Source organism: Sceloporus occidentalis, unplaced genomic scaffold (assembly GCF_023333645.1).
Source record: "Sceloporus occidentalis isolate IW3139 unplaced genomic scaffold, rSceOcc1.0.p SCAF_1, whole genome shotgun sequence".
Taxonomy (NCBI): domain Eukaryota; kingdom Metazoa; phylum Chordata; class Lepidosauria; order Squamata; family Phrynosomatidae; genus Sceloporus; species Sceloporus occidentalis.
The window spans coordinates 46,307,875-46,326,795 of record NW_028316981.1 but is presented as its reverse complement, the minus strand read 5'-3'; the positions used below and the strand labels follow the sequence as shown (position 1 = coordinate 46,326,795).

Below are 18,921 nucleotides of genomic sequence, written 5' to 3'. Positions count from 1 at the left end.
GAACATTTTGTGCAGAATAAAACCCCAATTACAGCATTTTCTGTACAAAATACAGAATACAGAATTATTGCAGGAAACAGAAATATTATTTAGTGGTTTCCTGCATACAAAATGCTGTTTTATGCACAAAACAACAACATATTAATTTTGTACAGAATGGCTACTGTGATGCAAATATACTCATCCGTCTAGGATTCTTCACATCAGGGTTTCTTGTCACTCAAAAACATGGTTTTCAACCATATTTTGAATATTTCTTTCATTCCTATTTTCTGTACATATCTAGTGTGATAAAACTATTTTCAAATATGTAGATATACAATATCTCAAATAAATAAATACATGGTCAGCTCCTTCTTCCCTCTTCAGTGTCCTTTGTAGCAGTATACTGAGATGAAAGACTTGCTTCTGAAGGTATTGGGCCTGAACACATGAAGAGGTGACTATACCTTACTATAGCAATTCTTTATGATTCTGCTGTGGAAAGGACTAAAAGCCACAGGTTCAAGCTGTAACAAAAGAGGTAATTTTAGACAAGAGTCAGAAAATGCTTCCTAAGCATAATAAAGGCAGGGTCAAGGCAAGAATGAAAGAATGGAAGGATTGCTTTTCACCAAGAGCTTTCAGCAAGTTGGATGAACATCTGGCAGAGAATAGGGAAGGAAATTAGGCAAGTTTTCAGTGACAGTCAATATGGAATCAAAGTTCAATTGTTGTTCCATTCACATAGCCAGTTATCTATATGTACCATCCAATTGAGGCAAAGGCTCTAGCTGTGTGTTAACAGAGATGTAAACACTGTGTACTTAATAGAAATTCTCACATCTTCAAAAGCATTCCATCTGCTTTGATGTTGCTGGATATGCACCAGAAAGATGTTGGATGCAGCAAAACTGCAGGTCTCCAAGATGTACAGTATTTCAAGTTGAAAACGTAAAAGTACCAACTTATTTCTCAAATATGCATAACATAAAATTAGCATCTGCTTTTTAAACAAAGTACACAAAGGATTAATCATGAATAGTACAGTAGTTGTTTTCAGAAGATGCTTTCTGTAAAAAGAAAATAAACAAAAAAGCATGCTATGGAAATATGCTCAGGTGGCCTATCAACCACTTCGTTATGGTACACCCAAATGAAAATGCTTGCTGTTGCTATGCAGAAATGCAGTTTTAGAACATTGACAACAATGTTAATAGAGGAAAATATTTACACATTTTCAAAGGACTCTAGTCACAGCTGCTCTCATAAAGTGTTTCCTCTTCTCAGATGCAATAAGACTCCTGATTTTAATTTTTGGCCCCTATGATCCTTAAACATATGAACAATAGGCCTACCTTTCAGTATCACTGCTCATCTCTAGGCTAATGGAACAATAAATAAGCTGTACTTCATGGAGGCCTTGGTATAGCTCTTCAGAAGCAATACATTTGGAATAGGCATTTAAAGAAGTGATGGAATTTTGCTTGCTGTATCTATTGAATGAATTTCCTAGTTTGCAAATTTCAGTGCTCTTTTTGTTTTTCTTATACTGCAAAATCCCTTAATGAGCTGTTTGGCTGTTGGGGTCCCTGGTGGTAGCATGGCAGGACAGAAACTATCTCATGGGAGGATATCACTTATGCACTGTAACACAGTAGAGTTTTCTATGCGGATTCCCATCTGTCAATCAGATTTCACTTAAAAGGCTTCTGTGTCAGCAAAATGAACCCTAGTGATCCTGTTACTCTTAGCAAGCAGAAAATGTAAGCTAATGATTACATTACTTTAATCAAGGATGCAGGTCCGTTTTCTGCTCCCTTTCATAAATGACATGAGAGAGTACACTATTTTTATAGATTCCTTGCCACACAGATGGCATCTGAAATTAAAAGACACATGAGGGTATCACCTGTGAAGCACTCTAGAAGCCATTTGATGAAATCTCAGAGTGAAAGCTTTTCTCAGATCAAATATGGATCAATCAATGCAGGCAATCCACCTCGCTTTCTTCCTTTCACCATCACAGAGTCTAACATTGGTCATCAACTCAGAGAAAGAGTTTTCCCTATCTCACATTAATTGGTTACCACTAATGGGCCAGGAAAGCTCATAAATGGGATAATATTATATCTCATTATGAACAGAGCTTAGCAGTGGCAAGGAGAAAGGGAAAAAAAATCACATTATCAGCAGCAGCTCTGTGTTAACTGTAACGCTGTGCCATGTGTCTCTATGGCTGGAGAAAAAAACTTAAAAGGAAATCTCTCTTCCTGATAGGGATATTCATTAAATTTCTTCTCATAGGGAGCAACAAGTAATTCCAGCAATTCTCTTCCCACTACAAGTAAGTTTTCAAAAACCGGTTTTTGAAGGCTATTCAGAACTTACTGTGTGCAAAATTTACACATAAAAACATCATTTTCTGGACAGAAATAAACCCAGCACTTTCTGCATGGAAAATAATATTTAACTATAAAAATATTAATTCCTGCACAGAAGATGCTGCTTTCTACACAGAAAATGCTGTTTTCTGTGGAAATCAATCATGTGCTAATTTTACACAGAATAAACCCCTAATTATGGCGCTGTACAGGTTGGTGGCCTGCACGCATACTAGGGTTGCCTTGGGGCGTCCTTTCCAGATGCCCTGCAAACCTAGTACGTTGTAATGGCAGCAACAGGGCGGTGCGGACGTGAAGTCTTCATGCCGCTGAAGGGTGCCTGTGGTGCCCATTCTGCGGCGCCGGAAGGAGCTCTGAAATGGAGCTCCTTCCTTGGTTTGTCGCTGGTGCAGCCTTTACATAGCTACGCCAGCAACACAAAGGAGAAAGGGGCCAAGTGGCCCCTTTCTCCATTTCCCTGCCGCTGTTGGGGAAGTGGCGTTTTGCCGCTTCCCTGCGGCTTGGAAAAGTGGCGGATCGGGGCCTCGCAGCTGCTGCCGTCACAACTGAACCCCTGATCTGTCGGGGACAGGGGCGGGTACAGGCCGCTCCAAAAGGGCGGTGTGTACACCGCCTCAAGCATTTTCTACACAGGAAAATATTTCTGCCTTGAAATACTATTTTCCATGCAGAGAATGATGTTTTCTGTGCAAAAAATATTGTTATTTCTGTGGATTTTGCATAGAATTAATCCCAAACTACTAAGATTCTCATCACACCAGGATTTTTCCCATCAGGGTTTCTCAACATTTAAAAAACAAACATGGTTTTTAAACCAATTTCTGATTTATTTTTTTTTTTAAAAATCCTCCTTACTTTCTAAAAGAAACCCTCTCCTGGAGAAGAGAAAGTTAAGAGGTGATATGATAGTCCTGTTTAACTATTTGAAGGGGTATAATATTGAGGATAGAGTAAGCTTGTTTTCTGTTGGTCCAGAGAATAGGATTCAGAACAATGGATGCAAGCTACAGGAAAAGAGATCCCACCTAAACATTAGGAGGAACCTCCTAAGTGTAAGAGCTGTTCAACAGTGGAATACACTCCCTCAGAGTGTGGTGAAGTCTCCTTACTTGGAGAACTTGAAACAGAGGTTGGATGGCCATCTGTCAGGGATAATTTGCTTGAGAGTTCCTGCATGGCAGGGGCTTTGACTGGATAGCTCTTGCGCCGCCCCCCCCCCCCTTGCAGAACATAAATAACAACAAAAAAGTGCATATTTCATTCTTCATTTTATGCTATGGCTAACAAAATATATTTTAAGGTGTATGTTTTTAACAATCATATTAATTCAGAAACAAGTTTGCAGAAAACATTCCATTTTCACCAGCATTAAAGATGAGACTGTGCATTTAATTTCTTCACACCAAACACAAATATGCAGTACCTATTTCTGAAACTCCAAACAAAATGCTTTTCAGAAAGCATATATAGCTTTTTTCCAATTTGCCTCCAAATGCATTGACTTTTCTTTTTATTGTCCACGCACATTGGGTTTGCTTCTATTAATATCCTGAAGCCTGACTTTTCTTGCCAAAGTAAATATATCCCTTTTAAAATGCAGATGTCCCTTGAATTTTGAAAATGATCTTCTGACGGCTGTATGGGGACTAATTAACTGCTTCTTTGTGGAGATAATGGGATTTGCAATGAGAAGAACACTGGCATTACCTTTCCCAAGACTTCTGTAAATTGAAAAGTCCCAATAACTGGTATTGCAATGGCTTACCCATTATTCCCAAATTTACAGAAGAGAAATCTATCAGGGGGGAAATTTTTTTTTAAAACTTTTTATTTCATTTTGTCTTGAAAATAATCACTAACTAAAACAGATACGATATGCTTCATTCAATCTTGTAAAGACAACTTTAAAAAGACTGCATTTCTTTTTCTATCTGAGGTAGGCAGAAAAGGAGGCTAAAACACACACTTTTAAATTTAGGTTGCTGTCACACTGCAGAATTAATGCAGTTTGACACTGTTATAGCTGTTATGGCTTCATCTTATGGAAGCCAGAGATCTGTAGTTTGTTGAGGCACCAGAGCTCTTTGACAGAGAAGGCTAAATATCTCATAAAACTACAAATCTCAGAATTCCAAAGTACTGAGCCATGGTAGTTAAAGCAGTGCCAAAGTGATTTGTTCTGCAGTGTGGATGCAGTCTTAAGCAGTCCTAATTGAATTTGTCCCAAAGAGAAGCCATAGCTGTACAGATGTTACTTGAGTAAATATATAATCACTGCAAGCAGCCATTATGAATGCTAAGATGTCCTCTGTGTTCCTTTGCTTATTTCCACATTGAATCTAAAGATGTCCAAGAACAAGGTGTCCCAGAAACACTCTCTCAATATACTGGATACACTCCTGCTTCACCTTGCAAATAAGAGAAGTGTAGGTGTAGGTAAGTCATTTCTTCAGACAAAACAAAAAGCATAAATTAATTTGATGCATTAATCTCTTTCAAAGACTTTCAAGGAGTTTGGATCTTATTTACCTTCCAGGAGGGTAACTAGAAGTATAAATGGCTTATGAAAACAAGTATGTTGGATTTATGCCTCATCTGTTACAGCATAAATCCTGAAATACAATACCTTTATAAAACACCCTGGTTTTCAGAAACAGTACTTCAGTGACAGCCCAATTCAAAAGCAAAAATTGTGCATGTGAAAAAAATGCTGGACAACCTTTAATCCAAACATGTATAACTATGTCCATACGCACACATTAGCCTTATTTGGAAAATGGTAAGATGACATATGTATGAATTTCTTACCAATACATGCAACATTTTTATTCTACACTTTAGGAAAATGACAATTAAACCAAGAAGTCTGTATTTAAACATAGAGTGTTAACATTGCATAGTTATAGGAGTTTGATACCACTTTAACTTTCATGGATCTCTCTTGCAGAATCTTGGGATTTGTAGTTTGATTTGGGACTTAGAATCCTCAGATTGAGGGAGATCAAGTGCAGTCTGATGAATTGAAGAATCCTGGGGAAAAAAGACTGAGGATGAAATCCAGGTATCTTGGGAATCAGCTGGAGCTCTGTATCACAGAATACAAGTACCTCACATAATGTCCTGTCACTACAAATCTCAGGATTCATAGGATCCATGACACGTAAAGTGGTATCAAATTGCTATAATGGCAAGTGTAGATAGTCTGATACTTTGCACCAGCCAGGAAAATATAGTTTACTGTTTAGGAACAAGCCAGGACATTAAACCTAGTGCCAAAACACACTGCAAAAATAACTCAGTTTGACACTGCTTTAACTGCCATGGCTCAATGCTGGGGAATTCTGGAAATGGTAGTTTTGTGAGATATTTAACCTTCTCTGTCAGAACTCTGGTGCCACGACAAACTACAATTCCCAGGATTCTCTGTGCCAGGACAATTAAAGCGGTGTAAGAGTGGAATATTACTGCAGTGTGGACTGGCCCCAAGTCTTGTCTATTTAGTTTTGGAACTTTCTTTGTTTTGAAACCAGTAACCAAGTTAATCAGCTTGGACTGAATAAGAAACTATGGTTAAAAGATTTCCTGGTTTGATTGTAGCATGCTGCAAAGAGAAGAAAGAAAAAAAAAAAAAAGGGGGGGGGGGGGGAGTCCATCTTTTACTTGAGAAAACTCATTATGTGTGAAACTTATGTGTAAAATTTTGATACCATGATAAAATACTTGGAACAGCTATCCTCTATGGTAATGGCTTTAACATAATTGGAATGCATTTATTCTGTTCATTCTCTTGGACTGACAGTTCAGATTTTATATCAGGCAGATTTTATCCCAATTGTCCACATTTGTTCTACACTTCTCTCTTGTCTTGAACACTGACTTTCTTATTTATAAAAATAACTTAATTAATCACATGCAGGTCTTGTTGGAATGAAACCCTTGGCATTCTTTAACAGTAGCTACACTGGCTAGGGTTGCTGGGAATTGCATTCCAACAGCATGATTCCCATTCCTGCTTTCCTACATACCCATTCAAAAGCTATTTATATATAAATAAAAACTGACACTTATTCTTTGATTCTAGTCAGAAGTGGAGAAGTGTGAAATGAACACAAACACACACACAACCTCTATGTATACCTTCTCAACACAAAAATATTTCTATCATAAAACACTGTTCTTTTCATGCAAAGTTTTATATTCACTTTCAAACAAGTACAAGTAGCAACTCTCTCCAGATGTTGCTGCTCACTCCAGGGAGGCTGGTCACCCAAGGAAATGTAGACATCAACAAATGAGACAGGTACAGTCCAGACAGTCTTCTCCTGTCCTGTTGTTGTTGTTTGACATCAAGTCAACTTCAGTATTATGGCTACTCTATGAATGAGTAACCTCCAATACATCTCTACTCAGGTCTTGCAAACTCATTGTCATGGCTTCCTTGCCTGTATCCGCAGGGACAGGTGGGCTGATAATAATAATAATAATAATAATAATAATAATAATAATAATAATATCAATATAGTATGTTCTTCCTCTTTTCCTACTAACTTTGACTTTCCCAAGCATTACCATCTTTTCCAGTGAGTTATGTTATCTCATGATAAATCCAAAGTATGGCCCAATACAGACAGTGCAGAAGTGCCATCCTTGGACCCAAATTAGGGCTGGGGAGCAAGCAGCAACCGCATGCTCCCCAGCCCTAGTTCGTATGGATGGTGCCATTTTGAAGGCGCACCATCCATACACAGCGCGGTATGATGGCATCATGCACATGCCACCTCCACATGGACCAGTCCGTGCATGACATCACTGCACCACTGGAGGGGGCTTGTGGCACCCTATCGGCAGTGCAGAAAGGAGCACTGAAACAGAACTCCTTCTGGGTGTGCACTATGTTCCTGCAGCAACTAGACTGCCATGGGAATGAAGCCAGGAAGAAAGGGGCCGGGTGGCCCCTTTCTCCCATGGCTGTGCCTGTTGGGGTGTCTGGGGGCATACAGCCCCAAGGACATGCCTTTTCCAGGCCATGGGGAAGCAGTATTTTTCCGCTTCTCCATGGCCTGGAAAAGCACCAGATTGGGGCCACAGGGGCTGTCGGTGAGGCTGTCCTGGTCCCAATCCAGTGTGGAAAGGGGCGGCAGAGACCTGCCCCTTTCAGGCCATCTGTATTGGGCCTATGACAGTCTCAGTTTAGTAATTGTGAGATTTCTGACCAAAGAGCTACTGGGCAGGAGCTTCAATGTGTGTGTGTGGGGGGGGGGGCGCTCTGGCAGAAGCTCTCTCAGGCTGCATCTGCACTGCAGAAATAATCCACTTTGCAACCATTTTAACTGCCATTGCCCAATGTCATGGAATTCTGGGGTTGTAGTTTTGTGAGATATTTAGCCTTCTCTGTCAGAGAGCTCTGATGGCATAACAAACTACAGACCTCAGGACTCCAGGATAAAGCCATGGCAGTGAAAGCAATGTCAAACTGCATTAATTCTGCAGTGTAGCAGCAGCCAAAGAGACATGACACCATAGCTAAATCAAAAGGAGATAATGTTGCGCAGAATGTGGCAATGGCACATTCCCCCCTGAAGCATTTTAACTGTTGCTGCTCCCTCTTTGTAAAAATTGCCCTCTTGCAAAGGTAGGACAAAAGCAGTGCCACCCTCATGGTGGTATACTATAATAATAATAATAATAATAATAATAATAATAAATTTTATTTGTATACCGTTTTTCCCTAGATCAAAACCGTTTACAGACTATAAACTATTAAAAACATCTCATAAAAATAGATAAAAACAAGTAATACAATTATACAAATACAATCATTCATAGGGTAAGGCAGAGAATCGATGGCATCAAGAGCGCCCAACTTCATTCCTCGGGGGGGGGGGAAGGCTTGGCAAAAAATAAAGGTTTTAAGCCTCTTTTTAAATGTTTCTAGGGGGGTCATGAGATGGAGCTCCTCGGGGAGACTGTTCCAAATCCGCAGGGCCACCACTGAAAAGGCCATCTGGGATGTGGAGACATATTTGGAAGATGGAATCTCCAGCAGATTCTTCCCGGTTGTTCTGAGTGTGCGGGGTGGATTGTATGGGGAGATGCAATCCCTCAAGTAACTCGGGCCCAAGCCATGTAGGGCTTTATAGGTAATAACCAACACCTTGTATTGCGCTCGGAAGCGAATGGGCAGCCAGTGAAGATTTTTCAGAATAGGTGTTATGTGGTCAAACCTGGATGTACTGGTGACCAGTCACTATAGAAGAAGACCTACCTCTAAGATATGAATCTTCATACAGACAAGCAGAACATCTATTACAGTGAATCTGAATAACAAGTCTAGGCTATTAGGCAACTCAGGGGAAATGAGAGTTATCAATACTTCTCAGCAAAATCAAGAATTTGAACATGTTCTTTCAAATTTGATGCAAGAACTTAGAAATGATTCAAATTCTAAGAGAGATTAAAAAAAATGACTAAACATTTGGGAGGGCTTTTTGCCAGTTAAAGCTGTTTAATAAGTGGAGAGGATTATTTCTGGAAATGATAGAATCTTTTGGTGGAGACTTTTAAGCAGAGTTAATGGTGAACTGTTGGGGATAACTTTGCTGTGAATTCCTGCTAGAGGTTTGACTACATTTCCATTAGTCTCCCTTCCAAGTCAATGATTCTATGACATACTTTTTCCTTCATATGGGTGAGTTTTGGAAATGAGCTGAGAAGAACCAAGAAAGGAGCAAGGAAAGAAATCTAGACATCATTTGGAGAAGCTTCAGCTTGTGTTTATTGTTATTTTTCAAATGGGTTGTGTGTGTGCATTTCGGAAACCTCCTCACCCTATCAGTTATTATTTTTGTTATCCCTATTTCTGATTAATCCAAGTATCTCATCTTTTTCCTTTTGCTACTCATGCCTTTTAACAAAATATATTTCTTTCCCACTTAAAAAGAAGGTTTGTTCCCAGAGGATAATCATCATTTGGATTAGTTTATCTAAGAAATTCATTTTGCTGGGGAAAAAAAGCTTTCTAAAATATTAGCTGATGTAAGGTTTCCTCCTTCACCTAAACAATAGAGATTTCAAAAGAGACAATTTCCAGTTACAGAGTGATTCCCCTAATTAAAAGTAAACACTCTTTGCAAATGTACTTGGCAAATATCTAAAGTAAAGGTGTCTTCAGGGAAATTTCTCTTTATCAAGAAAATTCTCTCTTCTCATTTGCCACCTTAAGCTGTAACTTTAAAAACACAAAGCTCTATCCATCAGCACAAATTTGTAAACAAATCTGAAACCTCCTCTCTGCGTCTTAGGAAAAAAGAAGAACATGAAAATAACTGCAGTTTAAACGATATTTATCTGTAATTTCGTGTATGGATACACGTCTCTAGAGAATCACTTATGCTTTCATCATGGTTCCTTGAAAGTAGCAAAATGTCCAATTATCAGGTCTGCATTCACTAAATGAATTGCCTGTTACCTAATTATTGTATATCTCTGTTTTCACTTGCAAAGATATGGTTACAAGTTCTAAAGACTCATCTTTCTAGAGTCCCTAATGGCAATGGACAATCTGCACAGCCAATTAGTCTTTTGTCTGGAAACATGACTTAGTCCATTGATGGGAACCATGTAGCCTTCAGGTGTTATTTCTCACCATTGACTTAAGATGAATATTCTTCATCTAATGGTGAAGCCAAGATGGGATTTGCATTCCCGCAATATCGGAAAGTTGCATGATTCTTCTCCATGGACTAAACCATATTTCCAGAAGATAAGTTGGCTGTGCAGATTGTCCATTGCCATTAGGGACTTTAGAAAAATGAGCCTTTAGACCTTGCAACCATAGCATATCCTGTGGGCCTCCCTCCTCTCCCGTGGCCAAGAGGTTGGGCTATGGGGGCTTTTTGCTGTTGAGTTGATTTATTGTGTATTTTAATTTGTGTATTGCGTATTTTAATCTGATTGTATTTTAACCTGCTGTGAGCCGCCCTGATCGTAGGAAGGGCGGCATACAAATAAAAATTTTATTTATTATTTTATTAAAACTGAGGTAAACAATACTTATGTAACAGGAAATTCATTTAGTGAATGTAATGTAGTTCAGCAACTATTCTAGGGTAACTCGATTCCTTGTCTCAGTTTAGTGTTTTACAGTATAAACCTGATGCATGGTCCCCTATGAGGTACCCCCCAGAAGGGGCTGTCCGTATGCAAAGCTGTGGGGAAACAACTTAGCACAGTCAGGATAAAGGCCAATGGAAAGAGAGAAGCTGAAGAAACCAGGCCTTGTTTTGTGAGGATCTAGGAGAAATTGCCCCAGTTGTGCTGCTTTGTGTATTTGTGTGTGTCTGTGAAGCACAGATACAGAGAATGGCAGAGTGGCTTGGACTTCAAACCCATACCTGCTGTGGAAGGAACTGTGATAGGATTTCTTTCTCCTTGCCTTTATTTTTTACTTGGCTTTCCCTATCCCTACCTCTCCTTTCTAGTTCCAACAGTAGAAGCTTATTTGTGCTACCTACAAGCTAGGACAGTGTGTTTATGGAAAGGAGAGGAGATCTTTGGGTTTCCCTGGTCAAGAAAGGGGATTCAGCTCTAGCAGATCCATGAGTAATGAAAGCTTTCTGGTCCACCCACCAGCCATCAGGACTGCGCTGCCTGAGACTATCAGGCAGCAATAGGCAAAATGGGGCCTGTAAGGCATTTGCATGGCCCCAGAAAATGCTAGGGATAAAAAAACTGAGGCACACAAGAGGTCGCTAAAAAAAAAAGAAAGAAATGAACAGAATGCTTCTTTCAGGTCTAAAATGGTCCATGAGGGCCAAAAACATGGTGACAATATTCCCCTTTAACTTTTGTGGGTATTTGGGGGCAAAATATATTTTTGTGTGGTGAATATGGTAGGGTGCAGAAGGAGCTATTAACAATAAGTTGTTATAATTGTTGTTGTTGTTGTTGTTAATTTCCCAACTTTTTCCCAGTTGAGGACTCAAAGCAGGTAGCCTGAGCCTCCAGGCTCACAACTGAATTCAAGATTACAAGACTATAGCCAAGCTGTCAACATGTTTCTTTAAGGGGATTGTTACCCCATCCACAATACACAGAATCCTTATTCCCTGATCTGTCATTTGACTGACCTGGAGCACCTCCATGTAGTCTGAAGGGAATGTCCACATTTACATGCATGATCTGTAGATATCAAATTCCAGGCAACCCCTTTACCTCTTCAACTCACCTGCCCTCCCCTCCAAATCTGTTTCTAAATTTGTGGAAAACTGTAGTTTCATATGTGTGAGAAAGGAAAGGGCTTGCTATGGAAAGGTGAACTGATAAATATCATCCATCCTTTTTCATGAATGGAAGAGATGCCTAGGGCTCGTGTGTTTTGTGTTTTTGTCCTATTTTGTTCAATACTCAACTTAATCTTAGTTTTGTATGATATTTTGTGGGCTGCCTTGTGTGCCTTGGTATGAAAACGTGGGATACACATCACAGACGTAAAGCCCCAGCTCTCAGAACTGCAATTTAGCAAAGTTGTTGTATTATGAGATAAGTAAACTGTATTACATGAGTTTAAGGCAGAGTTTGATCTCCAAACATATTTAGATGCCATTATCTTTGGAGGATTTTAAACAGAGATTGGATGGCTGTCTCTCAGGAAGGTTTCAGTTGTGTATCCCTGCATGGCAGGGGTTGGACTAGGTGACCCTTGCATAGCTCCTAGAGCCTATAGCTCTAAGATCACTGAAACACTGGGATATTCTTCTTTTGTTTAGTGTTACATCCCTGTGATTATAAAAATAATAGTAAAGTTACTGTATGCAAAGAGATCTCATAGCACCTTTGAGACCAATTGAAAGAAAGAATCTGAGTCCCTTTCATAGACTACTTCCTCAGTTGAATCGAATGGCATCTTTACAAGGTACTGTTATATTACAAAAGAAGTTATCCCTTTCAGTTTTACAACTGTAAACTGTAAATATATAGGTATTAGGGAAAGCAATTCAGTTACAAGTAACTGAAAGTTTATAACTAGTTTCTTCCATGCTCTGTGGAAAAGCCTTGCTAACCCTCAAGTTTGTATCATATGGTGAGAGGCCAATGCTTCTGATCATTTCCAGGTGAAACTGAAGAAAGTAGAATGTACTGAGTTGGCAGGAAGCTGGATGATTTTAGTCACATCTTCCCCAGAAAACCTTATAACAGCATCGCCATAAGTCAGATCTAACTTTGAATGCACATAATTGCAACATATTTGCTGCATATCTGTCACCAGTCCCTAATTTTTCTCTGCCCTTTACTTTTTAATTCATTAAATTCCAGTCCCACCTTTCTCCCAAATGTATCAGTCTCAAGGCTTGTAACAATAAAATTAAATGTAACCTCAAAACAATTTATTTAAAATATAAATAAATAAGGAAATAGAAATGGATCTGGGCAATTCAAAGGCCCTTCTGCAGCAATCTTGTTGTTTAGCTGCCCAAATCCTGGATCCTTAGAGACTATAATTAGAAAAAAAAATTTTTTTTACTTTGAGATTTTTTTCATCATTACTTGTCACTTTTTATTTAAAGAATAACACTCTAATAATGAATTAGTGCTGCATCATCTTTTTTGAAAGAAGAAAAAAATACACTTTAAAATGCAAGAATAGGTCAAAAATTCCACACACTTGGTGGTACCAAGTAAATGTTACTTAGTACCCTTTGAAAATAATGCTACCAAACACAGCATTACTTTGTAAAGTCATGGTGATGGTAATATTGTTACTTCAAAAGTAATATGTTACAATTAACATTGTTTGTTGCAATGTGTTATTTTGCCATTCTACAAAGTCCTGCGGATGGCTGAACTGGAAAGGTCTTGTTTGCCTGTTGTACTGTCCACAAAGTGAATGTAATTCCAGACCTCCCCCAACCTTTGGTACTGATTCATGTTAATACAATAAGAATATGCTTTATTGGTGAAAAGCAGCAGATGGTTTACAGCAGAGAAACACTCCAGCTGGTGAAATCCATCATCGCCTCAGAGCCAATGATAGAACTGGATCCCTAAAAAGCTAATTCTCCTCAGTCTATCCCTGGCTCACAAGATAGCTCCTAATGGCTGGCTGGCTCTGGGATTTCAAGAACATGAAGGGGCTGGGTATGTTTAGGAGCTGGGTATGTAAGGAGCTGGGTATGTTTAGCTTGGAAAAGAGAAGGCTGAGAGGTGACACAATCGCCCTGTCTAAACATTTGAAGGGTTGTCATGTTGAAGATGGAGTGAGTTTGTTTTCTGCTGCTCCAGAGAATAGGAGCAATGGATTCAAAATAGAGAAAAAGGGATTCAATTTAAAAGTTAGGAAGAATTTCCGGACAGTAAGAGCTGTTGGACAATGGAACACACTCCCTTGGAGTGTGATAGAGTCTCCTTCTTTGGAGGTTTTTAAATGGAGGCTGGATGGCCATCTGTCAGGAGTAGTTTCATTGTTTCTGCATAGCAGGGGGTTGGATTGGGTGGCCCTTGCAGTCTCTTCCAACTCTTTGATTCTAGGCTGGGGTTCATCCCTCCGCCCCAGGGTGAGGCCAATGGAATATCTTCCTTGTAGTACAGAGCCATCTATTGGACTAGGGATCTGGGAGACTAGAGTTCAAATCTCCAACAGCCATGGCAAGCCACTGGGTGACCTTGGGCAAATCACACATTCTCTGCTTCAGCGGAAGACAATAACAAACCCCCTCTGAACACATCTTAATGAGAAATCCATGCAATAGCTTCACCTTAAGGTTATCACAAATCAGGAAATAAACCTGAAAGCACACAACAAAATAGTGCAGAACCAAACAAAGACAATCAATGTGTGCAAGTGCGTCACACACACACACACACACCGATAGTTATGTGCAAGTAGGTTAATAACTGAGAATACCAATTCCCCTTATCTGTTCTCAGTTTTGTTATCTTCTTCCAGCTTCAAACTGCCAAAGCTAATGCATTTTTTTAAAAATCAAAGTCACTAATACTAACTAACCACAGCAGCTTAGGCTTGACCATGATGCTAACATGGAGTCTGAAACCCATCTATCTGGTGGCAGAAGCTCAGTTAACTACATAATAATAATAATAATTTGTTTTATTTATATACCGCTATTCCAAAGATCATAGCGGTGAACAGCAAGTAAGCTAATTTGCCCCCAACATTCTGGGTACTCATTTTAGTGACCTCAGAAGGATGCAAGCCTGAGTCGAGCTTGGGCCCTTTTGCTGGTCTTGAAGTCGCAACCTTGTGGTTTCGAGTGAATGGCTGCAGTACAGGCATTTAACCACTGCGCCACCAGGGCTCCATGGAAAGCCAACAGCTCGGGACAGCATAGCCTCCCTGGTAGGGAATCTGCAGCCTAAGAGTAGCCACCAAGAAAGGAGATTTAAAATCCTTATTGCACAGGAGACAGTACTGGTGATGTTTGTTTTAAAACTCCATTATCAAGAATGATTTCATTTCATAAAAAGCAGCTTAAAGAAAACAATTTGTAGGAAATATGCAGCGAAGTGGGGGTGCTTAGCCACCTGTTTCCAAGCTACTTTTCTTTTCTTTTTTCCTTTTTTTGGCACTTCCATGTGGCAGCCTCCCACACAATGGCTGTGAGCCAGATTTCACAATTCAAAACTCTTAGATGGCGCAGCTCTTCTGGGATCATGCCACTTCATAACTCAGGTGGGAGCTTGCATGTGTGAATTCTTTCATATATTAAATACCTCCTGCCCAAAAAAGCAGCATTCAAAACTGTGAATACATGATCACTGTACATCATCCTATCTGTAAATTGTGTTCTTTGAAAGGGGGATTTAGATATGTAACATTTCTGAAAACATTTGGCTAGACAGTGCCCCAAGAAAAATTGGATGAAGATACGTCTATGGAAATTTGGAAATGTAGAGGAATTGAATAGTACAGCAGTATTTTGAACTGTGGGGATGACAAAGATCACACCAGCCTATTGCATAGTCATGTCCTGAAAACTAGAAATCATTCCATTTGGCAGTCTTTGCAGTGAAAATGTGTACAGATATTTCTATAGTTTGCAAGCTTAAATCTTCAACACAATTTTCCATACCTTCCTCATTCTCTCCCACCTCCCCTTTGAAAATTTCATCTTGGCTTGATCCAATCCCTCCTCAATCTGCCTCATATGACCTGCCTTCTGTTCTTTTTTATTAATACTTTTTCTCATCTAAATTCTCCCAGTCCATCAACAACCTATTAGAATTGTAACATGGTGACAAAATTACACACAGAACCAGACTGGGAAATCTCTGAGATTATGGGGAAGAGATACAGCTGCTCTCCACTTGCATTTTCTATTATTCTAGTGCTGCCTGTAGCCAGAAAGAATGAAAAATAAAAAAGAATATTCCTGGAATAGAAAATATATTTCACAATGATCAAAAATGGGCTTCTCAGGATTCAGAGAGTCATAGCAGTGTGAATATAAAGTTTAGCATTTATCCCACCAAAAGTGTTGTGATTTTTGTGCAGAAAAAATGTATTTTCCACAGCGAAAATATGTTTCCTCCGTAGTAAACATTTTTTTTCTCCTTATTAAACAGAATGATCCATTCACAAAAGATAATGTCCCTATGGAAAACACATTTTGTGCAAATAAAATGCTATTTTCTCTGCAGGAAACAACAGAACATATAATAATCCTGACTGACAAACAGGGAAGGGAATGATTACAGAAGCTGCTATTAATAGGTCTGGCAGATTGTTGTTGTTCTGTTGCTAGATATTCTCGAGTTGGCCTCAACTCATGGCAACCTTGTGGATTACACATCTAAAAGACAACCTGTTTTCTACCTGACTGGTGAGGTCCTGCAGACTCAGGTTCATGGTCTCCCTGATTGAGTTTAGCCATCTGGCATATGACCTTCCTCTCTTTCTGTTGTCCTCCATTTTTTTCTAGCATCATTGCCTTTGCTAATGAGCTTTTTCTCCTGGTTGTGTGTCCAAGGTACAGCAGACTCAATTTAGTCATCATGGCTTCCAGGAAGAGTTTGGGATTTATTTGTTCAAAATCCCATTTGTTTGTCTTTTTCGCTGCCCATATTATCCTCAACACTCTTGTCCATCACCACATCGCAAACGAGCTGATTTTCTTTCTTTTTTTTAATTTATCTTTTCTTTACTTTCAAGCTCTCACATTTATACATGGTGATGGGGAATACAATGGCTTGGACAATATTATTTTAGAATCCAGTATTATGTATCTTTGCATTTCAGGATCTTCTCTAGTTCATTCATAGCTGCCCTTCTCTTTCCTAGAGGCTCAACAGATGGGCAGGAAGGGGAGGTGAGACATTGCCCCTTTCTGCCCCACACAATTGCTGTGGAAACCGCACACCATGGCAACGATCCACTCCCTCTTGGAAGCAAAAAGAAGCTGCTGAAAGCATCTTCCTGAAAGGGGTGCGATAATGGTGCTAATGTGCCATGATGATGCCCCTTCCACGGAGCACCACTTGGGCACTCCAACACTCATGAGTCATCATGGTGCGCCCCATGTGGACAGGCGCATGCCTACATGGTGCATGGGTGGTGAAGGTAGGGCTAGGTGCATGTGGACACCCAGCCCTATCTAGCCCTACTTTTGGCCCCAAACCGGTAAAGTGCCGGTCTGTTTAGGGCCCTAGTCTTCTTCTTATTTCTTGACTGCTGTCTCCACTCTGATCAATGTTTGATCCAAGGTATGATAATTCTTTGACTATTTCATATATAGTTCTTTTCTTTCAATTAGTGTCACAAGAATGCTATGAGGCCAAACAGGCTGGGAATGGATGATGGTCACTCAGTGAGAATGCACATCTCTCAAATTCCAGTGCAGAAATCTTATTTCTAGAGTACATTGGCTCAGAGGATAACATAGCCACATGTGACATGTTCTGCTAAACATCAGCTCATGCCACTCTTTGATTGTGTTCAGAATCTGAAATGGGAGTAGATCATTTGGAGTCTGAAAAGCTGCTTAATATCTGTAGATATTACCCACTGCAAAACATTAATTTTGGCAGTCTGAGGGGACCTCCCCACACACACTCATTTTGTCAATCCAGGAAATACATCAGTCCTGACCAGGCATTTGAAGATTGATTTCTTACCTTCAGCCTGCACTTCTCTTTATTGGCAAGAGATAAGGTAGACTGCTTAAATCAAATTCTTTATTCCTACTGGGAAGCTAAGCGATGCTCATGTTATTTCACATGGTGCCCCTATTGAATCATAATAGGAAAGTGCCCACCATCTCAAGAAACAAGGTCTTTATAGTCAGTGGCTGTCTTTTATTAATAAGCAGTTTATTGTAAAAATAAAAGAGCATCAAATCTGAAATAAACCCTGCTGGAATATTGGAGACCCTGGTAGGAAAGCCAATAGCAACCTTTTCTTTGAAATAATTTCCATAAGATATGAGACAGAGTCCTAGTGTGCTTCTCTCTTCTCCTAATTGAATCTAACTTAACTGATGGTAACTGTTCTTTTTTCTTCTTTGTGTATCTGTGTGTATTGGTTAATGTATATAGTGGTCCACAGGGCTAACAATGTAATTCTGAAAAAATGTTTGGACTGTTTGATATACTGCTCTTTGGCTCCAGAAAGAGACTCCCAGAGAGATGAGCAGTCAGATTGTTGTCAGGTGTTTGTTTTAGAGACCACAAAAATATATTCTCTGTAGGCACATGTAGGTCCTCCAATGTGATCCTATGATCCACTCTGTTAGACGTGGATCATAGAATTATGATGAACAAATAAAAAGACCACAAAACCACTCCTGGAAGAACTGTGCTGGCTTTCAATTTGTGTCTCAGCAAAATTCAAGTACCTGGTGTTGACCTACAAAGTCCTAAATGATGAGGGGCCCAGATATCTGAAAGTCTACCTCTTGCCATGTGAGTCTGCCAAAAAAGTCAAGATTTTTTCAGAGGAGGTCCTGTTGCATCTCCATATACTTCATGAAAGTAGGTTCTACAGGGCTTTCTCTGTACAACACCTTGACTGTAGAACTCCCTATCCAAAAAAGTTAGTCTTGCCCCATCTCTTTTAAGCTTCTGTTGGGCAGCCAAAGAAAGTGCCTTTCTTCATGGTATTTAATGTTTCAAAATGCTGTTTTAATTGTTTCAGAACTGGATTCTAGGATTTTTTCAAAAGAATTTTTTGAGTCTTTTAATGTATTTTTTAAAAAAAGTGTTTATATCTTTGCATTGTTTAATTCTTTGCAATTTTAGAGTATGCAATATTATTCTTTCACACAGCCTTTCGAAACAATTTTCTTAAGACATAAATGCAAATGACACATTAGCTGGAAAAAATAACTGAGATGCTTTTGGACAGGTGAAATGCTTCATGCTCTGAAAGAAGATCCATGCCAAATGAATGCAAAAAACAAAACAAAAGCAAAAACAAAAAACAAATGGGGATAATTTCAGATGAAACAGTATTCATTTGCAATGTTCTTTTAAAACATGAGAATTCCTTATACAACAATTTGCAAACTACTCTCTTAAAAATGTA

The 18,921-nt window shown here is 39.3% G+C and overlaps 1 protein-coding gene across 3 annotated transcripts in view; it reads right to left on the bottom strand.

Annotated features, from left to right (window-relative positions):
- Nucleotides 1-18,921, bottom strand: part of GRM7 (glutamate metabotropic receptor 7) — a 576,789-nt gene that overhangs the window by 489,817 nt on the left and 68,051 nt on the right. The window lies entirely within an intron of this gene.